The following is a 12,158-nucleotide window of genomic DNA, read 5'->3' as shown; positions in this document are numbered from 1 at the left end:
TTGAGTTACTACTATACATATTTTGATCAAAAAAGAAAGCCCCGAAAAAAATGATTTAAATAAAACTCAAAAATAGCTAAAAATAAGCACAGAAAAATACAATTAATAAAAACCGAAAAACAGAAGCCCTAATTATAAACATCTTATTAATTATGCTATTAACAATTATAGAATATGATTAGAAGTAATATGAATTATTAAATACTTTTGGCATTTTTTTTTTTTGCTGTTGTTTATAAACAGTTATAGGAGATATGGTGCCATATTTAGCAAATATGCGCACAGCCACTTCCGCTCGGGCAAAAATGACAACTTTCCCTTTAAGAGCATTTGTGCATCTGCGATAGCGAACGAACGAAGGGCATTTTCAAACATAAAAAACAGAAGAAAGGAGACAGTGGCATAAAATGTTAGTGCAGCAGGTACCCTTAGTGCTGCAGGCAAACAGTGTGCTCTCCACATGTCTCCTTCCAGACCAGCCTCTTCCACTGTAAAGGAACATTAAGAAGCTGATGAGTCCAGTCTTCAAATTAGCGAGAAGCAATTCAATAAATTAATTATGGTATATCATTTCTTACTAGCTTTATAGCATTGTCTTTGTGTTTCTATGTTCAGTGACCTGATGTAAGTGTGTTTTCTTAACTGAGACATACAGATGTGCTCAAATTTGTTGGTACCCCTCCACAAAAAACGAAGAATGCACAATTTTCTCTGAAATAACTTGAAACTGACAAAAGTAATTGGCATCCACCATTGTTTATTCCATATTTAATAGAAATCAGACTTTGCTTTTGATTTTTTATTCAACATAATATTGTAAATAAGAAAACAAATGAAAATGGCATGGACAAAAATGATGGGACGGCTAACCTAATATTTTGTTGCACAATCTTTAGAGGCAATCACTGCAATCAAACATTTTCTGTAGCTCTCAATGAGACTTCTGCACCTGTTAACAGGTAGTTTGGCCCACTATTCCTGAGCAAACTGCTCCAGCTGTCTCAGGTTTGATGGGTGTCTCCAGACTGCAAGTTTCAGCTCTTTCCATAGATGTTCGATAGGATTCTGATCAGGACTCATAGAAGGCCACTTCAGAATAGTCCAATGTTTTGTTCTTATCCATACTTGGGTGCTTTTAGCTGTGTGTTTTGGGTCATTATCCTGTTGGAGGACCCATGACCTGCGACTGAGACAGAGCTTTCTGACACTGGGCAGTATGTTTCGCTCCAGAATGCCTTGATAGTCTTGAGATTTCATTGTGCCCTGCACAGATTCAAGGCACCCTGTGCCAGGCGCAGCAAAGCAGCCCCAAAACATAACCGAGCCTCCTCCATGTTTCACTGTAGGTATGGTGTTCTTTTCTTTGAAAGCTTCATTTTTTCGTCTGTGAACATAGAGCTGATGTGACTTGCCAAAAAGCTCCAGTTTTGACTCATCTGTCCAAAGGACATTCTCCCAGGATTGTGGCTTGTCAATATGCATTTTAGCAAATTCCAGTCTGGCTTTTTTATGTTTTTCTTTCAAAAGTGGAGTCCTCCTGGGTCTTCTTCCTTGGAGCCCACTTTTGCTCAAAAAGCGACGGATGGTGCGATCAGAAACTGACGTACCTTCACCTTGGAGTTCAGCTTGTATCTCTTTGGCAGTTATCCTTGGTTCTTTTTCTACCATTCGCACTATCCTTCTGTTCAATCTGGGGTCGATTTTCCTCTTGCGGCCGCGCCCAGGGAGGTTGGCTACAGTTCCATGGACCTTAAACTTCTTAATAATATTTGCAACTGTTGTCACAGGAACATCAAGCTGCTTGTAGATGGTCTTGTAGCCTTTACCTTTACCATGCTTGTCTATTATTTTCTTCCTGATCTCCTCAGACAACTCTCTCCTTTGCTTTCTCTGGTCCATGTTCAGTGTGGTGCACACAATGATACCAAACAGCACAGTGACTACTTTTCTCCATTTAAATAGGCTGAATGACTGATTACAAGATTGGAGACATGTGTGATACTAATTAAAGAAACTAATTAGTTTGAAATATCACTATAATCCAATTATTTATTATCTTTTCTAAGGGGTACCAACAAATGTGTCCAGGCCATTTTAGAATATCTTTGTAGAATAAGCAATAATTCATCTCTCTTCACAGCTTCTTTGCTTTATTCTATGACATACCAAAGGCATGCAAGTATACATGAAAAAATAGCTTTTAATTTCATCACTTTTCAGGAGGAATGAAGCAGTATTTCAATGAGCTCAAAGGGTACCAACAAATTTGAGCACGTCTGTATATTGTAATGAATATGAAGTCTTCAGTGAAGTAGCTTCAGTTTGTTTCTTCATGTGATTTATGTGAATTTCCATTTTCAAGAATCTTTTCCTACGTATTTATTGTTTAAGTAGCAATATCAAAACACTAGCTTTTGATTTGAGCAATTTAGCAAAACAAATGGTTGATTAAAAAAGTTGCTTCAAGTTTAATAGACCATAAAACACAAAGACAACTGTTGAGCCAACTAATTGTTGGTGACATTTCCAATTTCAAGAATGAAATGTTATCCATCACCGATTGGGATATACCTCTATGTTGCACAAATTACCTGAGTCATATGTCAAAGATGCTCATAAGAGCCCCCTCTGTGTCAGTCACTGAGACCCTGCCTCCGAGGGGATTAAGTGCCACAAGCAGGAGGGATCAGCGGCATTTTCTCTTCAGCATTACCTGAGAAGGAGCACTGCATCTGACTGTCACTGTTGCTTTGTGAGATGAGTTGAATTTTTCTACTTCTCTCCCTCTTCCTTCAGGAAAAAATATTCATGCTTCTAGTACATAACATACTTTCGAATGCTTTCTGCACCTTTATCCCTCGGTCCTGGTTACTTCCCACCGCGCCCTTGTGCACTGCCAGCTGGCAGGTTTCCCCACACCTTCAAGCGGCTTTTTTGCTTGCTATCATTTCCACAAAGTGGGTGAGTGAGATGCAGGCATTCTCCATTGCAAAAGCATGCTTCATTTTTACAGAGGCCAGGACAAAGGTTACGCTCCATACCAGTCCTGCCTTTTTGCCGAACACAATCTCAGAATTCCATGTCAACCAATCTGTGAAATTGGAGGCTTTCCATCCAGCTCCTTTCCAATCTGACAGAGAGCGACAGCTCCATATGCTCTGCCCAGTTCAGGCCCTGGCATGCAACGTTTACAGGATGAAAAGTTGGAGGCAGTCCAAAAAAAAATGTTGTCTGCTTTGGGGTGAAGTCCCATGGTCAGGTCCTGTCTAAACAGAGGCTTTCCAAATGGATAGCAGACACGGTCAGGACTGCCTATGAGCTGGCCAACACTCCCCCTCCAGGACATCTCACTGCCAATTCCACCAGGGGCATGGCAACTTCATGGGCTTTATTCCAGAGTGCATCTGTCAAGGACATTTACAATGCAGCAGTGTGGGCTACTCCCCATGCCTTTACTAGGTTCTACAGACTTAATGTCGTGGATCCTCAAAACCCTGGTTTTGGAACCACGGTATTAAGGGCGGCTTATCAGTCGGCCCTTACAACATAGGGAATTGTGGGAGTCTGGGACCAAATCCCCAGTAATGTTGTTGAAGCTGACACCCTGGGATCCTTCAAGAAGCTGCTTGATCCTTGGTTATGATAAGAGCCTAATGTTTTATGTCTTTTTAAGGATGTCTAAAGTTCCATAAAAGATTCAAATTCCAATCTGTACAATTATGTAAAAAGGATGTCTACTGTATGTAGAAAAATATGAAATATACTGTAGATGTGGTTCTTAGTAACTGTTTAAGGATGCACAGTAAAGGAAACTAATCTAATGGATGAATTTGGTAAAACATTGGCGGTGTTTACATGCAAGTTTTAATCGCGCTACTATAGTGCATTCATGACGTGTCACGCGCAAATGACGCATGATTGTGCTCGTTCCAAAAGTGCATGGCAAAAAAAAGTGTGTGACTCAAGTGTTTGGTAAAGCACGGTAAAGTGCATGCTAATTGGCTTCATTAGTCCTATAGCAACAAACTCCACAGTCGTGCAAAATACTTAACGATAGACTTTCATGAAATAACACGATAGCTCCTCCACTTCCCCTATGTAAAAGAACGCTCTTCTCTGGGATACGGCCTTTCTGTCCTCTGTAGTGTAAGTAAGATTTTCCTTATCCCAGTCTTACTAATACAAATCAGTTAAATATCCATCCATCCATTATTATCAATCCGCTTCTCCTGATGAGGGTCGCGGCTAAAATATATATAAATTGCATATAGAGATGTTGATGTATACCATTATTTATTCATTTCGGTGTATTATGAACGATGCATGAGAACTACTAGATCGTTATGACCAGCAGTATTATCATAATAATAATAATAATAATAATAATAATAATAATAATACGAATAATGTAGCTTTTTTTCCCGCAGGCTGTTTCAAGCTTCCACCCCTTCTGACAGCACTGTTCTGGCTGAACTTGGTATAAATAGAACGCTCCTGCAGGTACGAGATAAATTCAAGAAACTGAAATATCTGTACCTGCAGGAGAGAAAACGCCTGCAGTCCTGCGGTCAAAGCTCGAGGTCCCAATTTTGGTTCTGGGAGGAAATGCACAGGTTAATGGGTGACCAGCCAGTGGAAGTGGCATCGGACCATTTGCTGGAATCCTCATCCTTCCAGACATCCTGTGAAATACCAGCCCCATCAATACAATATGGTAACTGCGCCAGCCATCATTTACTTTTCTAAACTAAAATATGCTACCGCGGTAAAGTTAGCTTGACGTTTGATATTCGACTCAAGCTAACCCGAAAGCTTAATGAAAATGACTGTATCACGTCAACCACAGAAGCTAGTGCTCAAACCAACTTTAATTTAAAGAAGACCAATTGTGAATTGTTTCACAGTCTCTGTTTTATATGTGAATCAAACAAATAATTTGTGAAAAACAATAACATACCGCATATACGCACACAGCCTACCTGACACGCCTAAAATGGCTTTATCTCCTCAACCACAGCAGCTACAGCGGTCAAACCAACTTTAATTTAAAGGATGCCACATGTGAATTGTTTCACAGTCTGTGTTTTACCTGTGAAGCCTAAGAATAATTTATGAATGCAATAACATATCGCATATACACACCACCGTCCCAGCGTCAATTAAAAGTGCTTGATATCCCCAACCACAGCAGCTAGCATTTTCAAAACAACTTTAATTTAAAGAAGACCAGTTGTGAATTGTTTCACAGCTTCTGTTTTATATGTGAATCCTAATAATAATTTGTGAAAAAACAAATGGTTGGGGATATCAAGCCATTTTACGCATGTCGGGCTAAGTGTGCGCATATGCGATATGTTTTGTTTTTCACATATTATTATTAGGATTCACATGTAAAACAAAAGCTGTGAAGCAATTCACAACTGTTCTTCTTTAAATTAAAGTTGGTTTGAACACTGTAGCTGCTGTAGCTGTTGATCCAGGAGCATCGTCTGATGCGCCTGGAGTACAGAAGGATGTACCATCTGATTGCACGCACCACTGCCAGGCAGGATCGGCAATACAGCCAGCTTTTGGAAAGGCTGGACCATGCTGATCAACAGCACCAAGAGGTGATTGCGTTGCACGCTGAATTTCTGCACACAATACGATTCCTTTCCTGCAAACACATTGCATGGGACTGAAGGAGTTCTTCCCATGCAAGACTTTATCTAGCCAGTGTTTGTCTGCGTCTTCTCCATCCATCAATTTTGGTCGCAACTACGTTGTAAGTAGGCTTATGATTTTATATGCCCTTATAACTAATTAGCAAATACACACACATTATGTATTTATTATATTAACAGCGTTTGTGTAAGTTTCCACATTTTCTGCATAATTAATTAATATTTCAACAAAGTACCTGTGTTTGAAACCAACACATCATGAGTTGTTTTTAATATATTTGTTCCACATTAACGCATATTTGTGATTATTGAACACATAATCCTTTTGTTTAGCACATTAACAGTTACGCAGTTGGCTAAGACTAATATATATGGGTGTGTGAAAGGACATCAGTAGCCTAAGAAGAATAAGAAAAGCAGTAATGGGAATTGGTGAGTGCTGTCGGTTTTTGTACACATGATACTTCTACCATTTCTAGAACAACTAATTCTCAACAATAATAGTAATAACTATTATTATTTTCTTCTTGGCAGCATGAACCGTTTTAACTGCAAGCCTTTTGCACTCTAGACAGATGGGGGTTAACCTTGTCTTCATCTCTGCCTAGCGTGTAAAGCCTCATGTAAACCCCTATGCATTATTTGAACAATATCCTTTATCGCGCAGCATCTATTTTCAGCGTGTTTGGTGATATTTAAATAAACCCTCCCATTATTTTATTATTAATGAGGTTGTTTGCATTTGGACGACTAAATTCTCTCTCTAAAATAAACTCTCATGTAAACGTGGAAGCAGAACTGTCATGACCAAAAAAGCACGAGAGATCTGTTGTCACACTTTTCAGTTTTTGCTTGTAAACTGCCCCATTTATAGGAAGCATGACAGTCATTGTATATATCTTTGGCCAGTTTGTTAATATCAGATATTTTACAGTGCTGGCCCCATTTCTATTGGAATTAAACACTTTCTTTTAGTATATCTTTCAGGGCCATTTTGGCAGAAGATACACTTTTCATTATTTAATGCGTTCCTGGAGAGACATTTCTCAGTGCTGACTACAGGGATGCAAATCATTTAGAGAAAGACCTTTTAATCCTTTGCGGTCCGATGTCGGACCAGATCCGACATTACAATTTTTCCTTTCCGGTCCCATGTCACACCCTGTCCGACATCATCAAAAAGACGTCAAGCATAGGTCCCTAGTCGTAAAAAGCCGAGAAAAGCTTTCAATGGCCGAGTGAGGCCAATAGAAGCCGAGAGAAGCCGGAAAAAAAATGGAGGCGGATCTGAGCAATACACATAGTCCCTTCATCACAGACATAACACAGACATAAACAAACAAGATAGCTGCTTCTGCATCCAGCGCTCAAAGAATGTCACAGACATTTGCAGAGCTTTTTGAGATGTTATAGTAATAAAATGATGACTTGGATAGCATTATTGAGGAGTTTGGTGGTAAAACAAGTGATCAGACTATGAAGAGATATGTGATAAATACAGTGAACAAGGGGTGAGGCGGGGCTGGAGATGCAGTACTGAGTGTCCTGTTGATATGCAGTGGCTTTTAAACCTGTTTTACTGTGAATAAAATTACTTTTAAACCACACGTGTAAAATAAACCGCTTGTGTGAAAATAAATTGGACCAGATGCGCCTGACAGGCTCTGATTTCTTTAAGAATTTCTAAATGTAGTACTATTGAGTGACTTAATTATAGATTATGGACATAATTAAGGATTATGGGCATTTAATTTACTGAAAGCAGCTTGCATTCTTCAGCAGTGGATTGAAAAAGGCTGAAGATGATGATATAGATTATATATATATATATATATATATATATAATATATATATATATATACTGTATATTATTATTATTATTTTATATCTATTAATATAGGGCAACATTCAGTTTAAACTGAGGTCATAACGTATTCTTAGCCTGTCTATGGAAGAGACAAATATGCATGTTAGCTGCTCTTTTGTGTCAAATGGGGAGGGGAGGAGGGTGTATAAAAATATTATTCTGAATTATAGCTGAGGGTTATTGTGGAAAGCTGCTGCCTCAGAGTTAGTAAAGTGACAGACTGCAGATTTGAGAAGTGCAGTTCAAGCAGGTCGAGTGCATCGGGGACCAGAGGGGCCAGATCAGTGATGACAACACCAATGTCCATGTCATCGGTCAATGAAGGGCAGGCAATTAAAGAGACAAGCATATCTTAATACGAAGGAGCTCAAATACATTCTTTTCTACAGTCTCTTTTTAAACATGCAATTAAAAAAAAAAAATATCAAGATATATTTGTAATATTTTGTCTTGCCCCAATGGTAGTTTACATTTTTATATTCCTGAAGAAGAAGAATTAAAGGAAATTAAGAAATGTCTTCCACTGGGACCAAACAATTACCTTTGCAATTTGTTTGATTTAAAACAAGTAATTTATAAAAAATAATATTTTTTCCAGCAGCAGTCACTGGTTTTTGAGGAACTGGCAGCATTTGAGGTTCCACAAGCTCCCAGCAAGGAGGCGGTCTTGAGTGAGTGGGAGCAGCACATTTAAGTTAAGGAGAATTACAGGAAAAGACAAAACAACATAAATTAGGAGCAGTCCCATCTGTTGCCGGGCAGAGATACGCAAATGCAGGATGTGAAATCGATAGCAGGTAGATTTACACTGTGCTGACTCCCACGCTGGGCTGTAAAACACAGGCTCCTGTTTGTCAGGGAGTGAGAGATCAGCTTGATCAATCAGTTTCTGTGCGCTCGGGTGTCTGTGGGTGGCTGTAACTCACTGGGTAGGGGTCCGGGCTGACTGCACACTGCAAAGAATATTATCTGGATAGGGAACAAAATGCTGTAGGGTTCATTTATATCTTCTTGTTTCTAGATTTTTTTTTTAAGTATAAAACAAGAAATGAGTACAAGATAATTATCTTAATATAATTTGATTTAATAAGGTTACAGGACGGTTTGAGGCCCGTCGCGTTCAGGAAGTGAATGTAATTCGTTTCAAGGCTGTCTCGGGGCAGGAACAGAGCTCACAGTAATATTGTCTGTTGCAAAATCTCAAACAAGGATTCATATATTCCAATTTGCTTTTAACACACACACAGCTGTAGTATTTTATCCATTTAAATGTTACCAAAAAGATTATGTATTGAAAAAACTATTAAAGAGATTTGGGTGTTACCATCACATTAATGTTAGTGCAGGCTGTGCCGCAAGAAATAAAACGTTCCAACATTGTGCTAAGGAAAATGGCTTAGAATTCACATTCAAATTACATTACGATGTTATGCGCGGAGCAGAGCAGTCGTTTCACAGCCAGATAACCAACTGTTCAGCTTCAGTGACATGATGATATGGTTTTTGATAAGTGTACTTTTATATCCTATTTTTATTATGAACCAGAACACTGTAATGGCCTCCTGATTCCTTCTAGCCTCAAACTTATTTGTGGTTGTGGTGCTGAAAGAACAGCTCTGCAACAAATCATTTACAGAAATCAATACATGCAATATTTGAGACCATTTCTTATACCGCAAATGATAATCAGTAATGAGCCTTATTTACAAGACTGCATCAAACTAATGAACTAAAGTAAAATAATAATAATAATAATAATAATAATAATAATAATAATAATAATAATAATAATAAAAGTGCTTATTTAATATTATCTGCATGGCTAAAGATGGAAGTATGATATTTTGTATATTCTTATCCTCCGCTGGGGATTCAATCCCCTGTGAAAGGGATATAGTGGAGGCGGTCAGATGTACGTACATACATACACTATATGTCATACTTACATTTATTCATATATTTGGAGAAACACTTATCCAATTGTCATGAAACTTGGTAAAAACATTATTTATCATATTGTCATGCTGATGCGCTGGGGAGACCGCACTGTGGTTGATCCCCGGAGCCAGCATTGCAGCCGTTGTGTGTGCTGATGCGCTGGGGAGGCAAAATAAGCTGATCCCTGGAGCCAGCATTACACTTCAGCCATCAACACCAGGCAGAAGGATATCTACATCATCAGATGGAAAGAAACACAAATGGATGGAGACACAGATGGATCACATTAGTTTACTGTAAAGCTATGTCTTAGTTGGTGCTTATCTTGGCGAGAGCTGAGGTCAAATCAGCATGAAGTTTTAACATCTACTCTCGTAATGGAAATCTTGAGAATATCAGATTCTGGGGATATATGGGCATCTCTGTCTGTTCATCCATCTGTCTGTATGTCACACTTGCATTTGCACTCTCTAGATAAGCACTTATCAGATTGTCATGGAACTTGCTAATTCTTATTCAATACTGTTCAGTACACACAGTGATGTCAATGAATGTCATGGTCATCAACTTATCAACTAAAATCATACTAATTTTAATTTACAATCGTGGCGGGGGATGTACAATAGCGGTCAAAATTATGGGGACACCTGTAAATCGTACTAAAATCCTGCTAAGAAAGGAAAACTATACATAAACCATTGCCTTATGCAAACATTTATTATCCATTTCAAAAGAAAATATAACTCAATACTTTTTACTGCTGTTTTACCTCAATTACTCTCCTGAAACTATTGTCCCTTGCAACAGAGTGTACAGTCCCCTCTCAGTCAGAAGGCTGCAGACAGCTTTCAGAACCTGAAATAATTGAGACAAGAGAGGCTGAAAGAGGGTACAGGAGGAGTGTATGGTAATGGAGTTACCATGGCAATAAGAAAGAACAAATATGTGTATCTATAATTACCCTTCATAAGGAAGGGTATTCTGTGAGGGAAATTGCAAGAAAAGTCAATGTTTCGCATAATGGTGTGCAGACCACAATCGACAGATACATAAGAAACGGTAGCTATGCAAACAAAACTGTCCGAGACAGAAAGAGGAAAACAACTACAAGAGAAGACAGACTGATTGTTTGAAAGTCCAAGGCTAAAGAGGAAGGCAACTAGAAGAGAAGACAGACTGATTGTTTGAAAGTCCAAGGCTAATCGTTTCCTAACCAGCACTCAACCTGCTGCTGATTTCAATTTTACGTCAAAAGTCACCTTATCAAATGAAACAGTAAAGAGACGTCTTTGAGAAGCTGGTATCATGGGGAGTACCTTTGTTGAGACGAAAACGCCTAGAATGGAAACTAAACCATAAATACTGGTCAAAAAGCACAGGAGAAGAGGGTTATGAGGTCAAGAGGAAACAGTATGTGAGAAGAAAAACAGGCGAGAGATTGTCAATGTCGTGTAGTGCCTACAGTAAAACATGGAGGTGGTAACGTGACAGTTTGGGGTTGTTTTGCAGGTACACAAACCAGAGATATAGTAAAAATAGAAGATACATTTGTAAAGGAACAATATCCTTCCATTCAATGTCATGCAATACCCTCAGGAAGGCGACTTGTGGGTGAAGGGTTTGTTTTTCAACATGGTAATGACCCTAAACACACAGCCAGACTAAACCTAAATTACTTAAATCAGAAAGAACAGGTTTTAAAATTGATGCGCTTGCCTCCTCAGTCACCTGACCTTAATTAACCCCATTGAAATGTTATGGGATGAGCTTGACAGGAGAGTGAAAAAGAAGAGTGCAGCCAGCATACATATGCTCTGGGAGATAATTAGGATTGAATGGACAAAAATAGACGACCATACACTGCTGTAGTTGTGCGACAGAATGCCAAGAGTATGTGCAGCTGTGATTGCTAGGGGGGATATTTTGATGAGAAAAGTTTGCTGTAAAGTGTCAGCAAAACATATCCTCTGTTGCATTTTCTTTTGAGAAAGTTAATACAGTTTCATATAAATCAATAGTTTATGCTGATTCGTTCGTTCTTAGTTGTATTTCAATAAGATGTACAGGTGTCCCCATAATTGTGACCATCAATGTATGTTACTGACATCCTTGTTTTATCTGAAATGTGCTTGTTGTGTGAAATGTTTTTGACAGTATCACATGAGAAACATGAAGTTCATGCCATCGATACAGTCTGCATGAACCAGGGCGTGAAGATGCTGAATAAGTGACAGCTTCTCAACGTCTGAACAGTTAGGGTTTACCTGATGCATTACTAATAATAATGTACCATACAGTAATTATACAATAAACTAATAACAGAACATTGAAAATATACAGAAACATTGATAATATTCTGCAATAAAGTTTAAAATTTGCTAAAAATAATACCTGTTTTGACCCAGTTTAACCTCCCGGATTGCATGAACACTGCTAAAGTTATGCTAGCCATGAAAAAGCAATGCGACGTCTGGAAGAGATGGCTCTGTTCCTCACAGTGCAATTCTTGAAAAGACTTTATAATGACAACGTTTCATTTCCATCCACATTTTAATTATAAAGTATTTTTATTTAAAGCACAGGTAACTAGCTAACAAAATAATTCTGTAAATCTTACCTGTTTTGCATTTCAATTAGCGAGGTCTCAAATCATCCAAAAGTACATGTATTTTCATTTTAAACATCATTTA

This window comes from Acipenser ruthenus, chromosome 15, assembly GCF_902713425.1.
Source record: "Acipenser ruthenus chromosome 15, fAciRut3.2 maternal haplotype, whole genome shotgun sequence".
NCBI classification, from domain to species: Eukaryota; Metazoa; Chordata; class Actinopteri; order Acipenseriformes; family Acipenseridae; genus Acipenser; species Acipenser ruthenus.
This window is presented reverse-complemented; position numbering follows the sequence as displayed.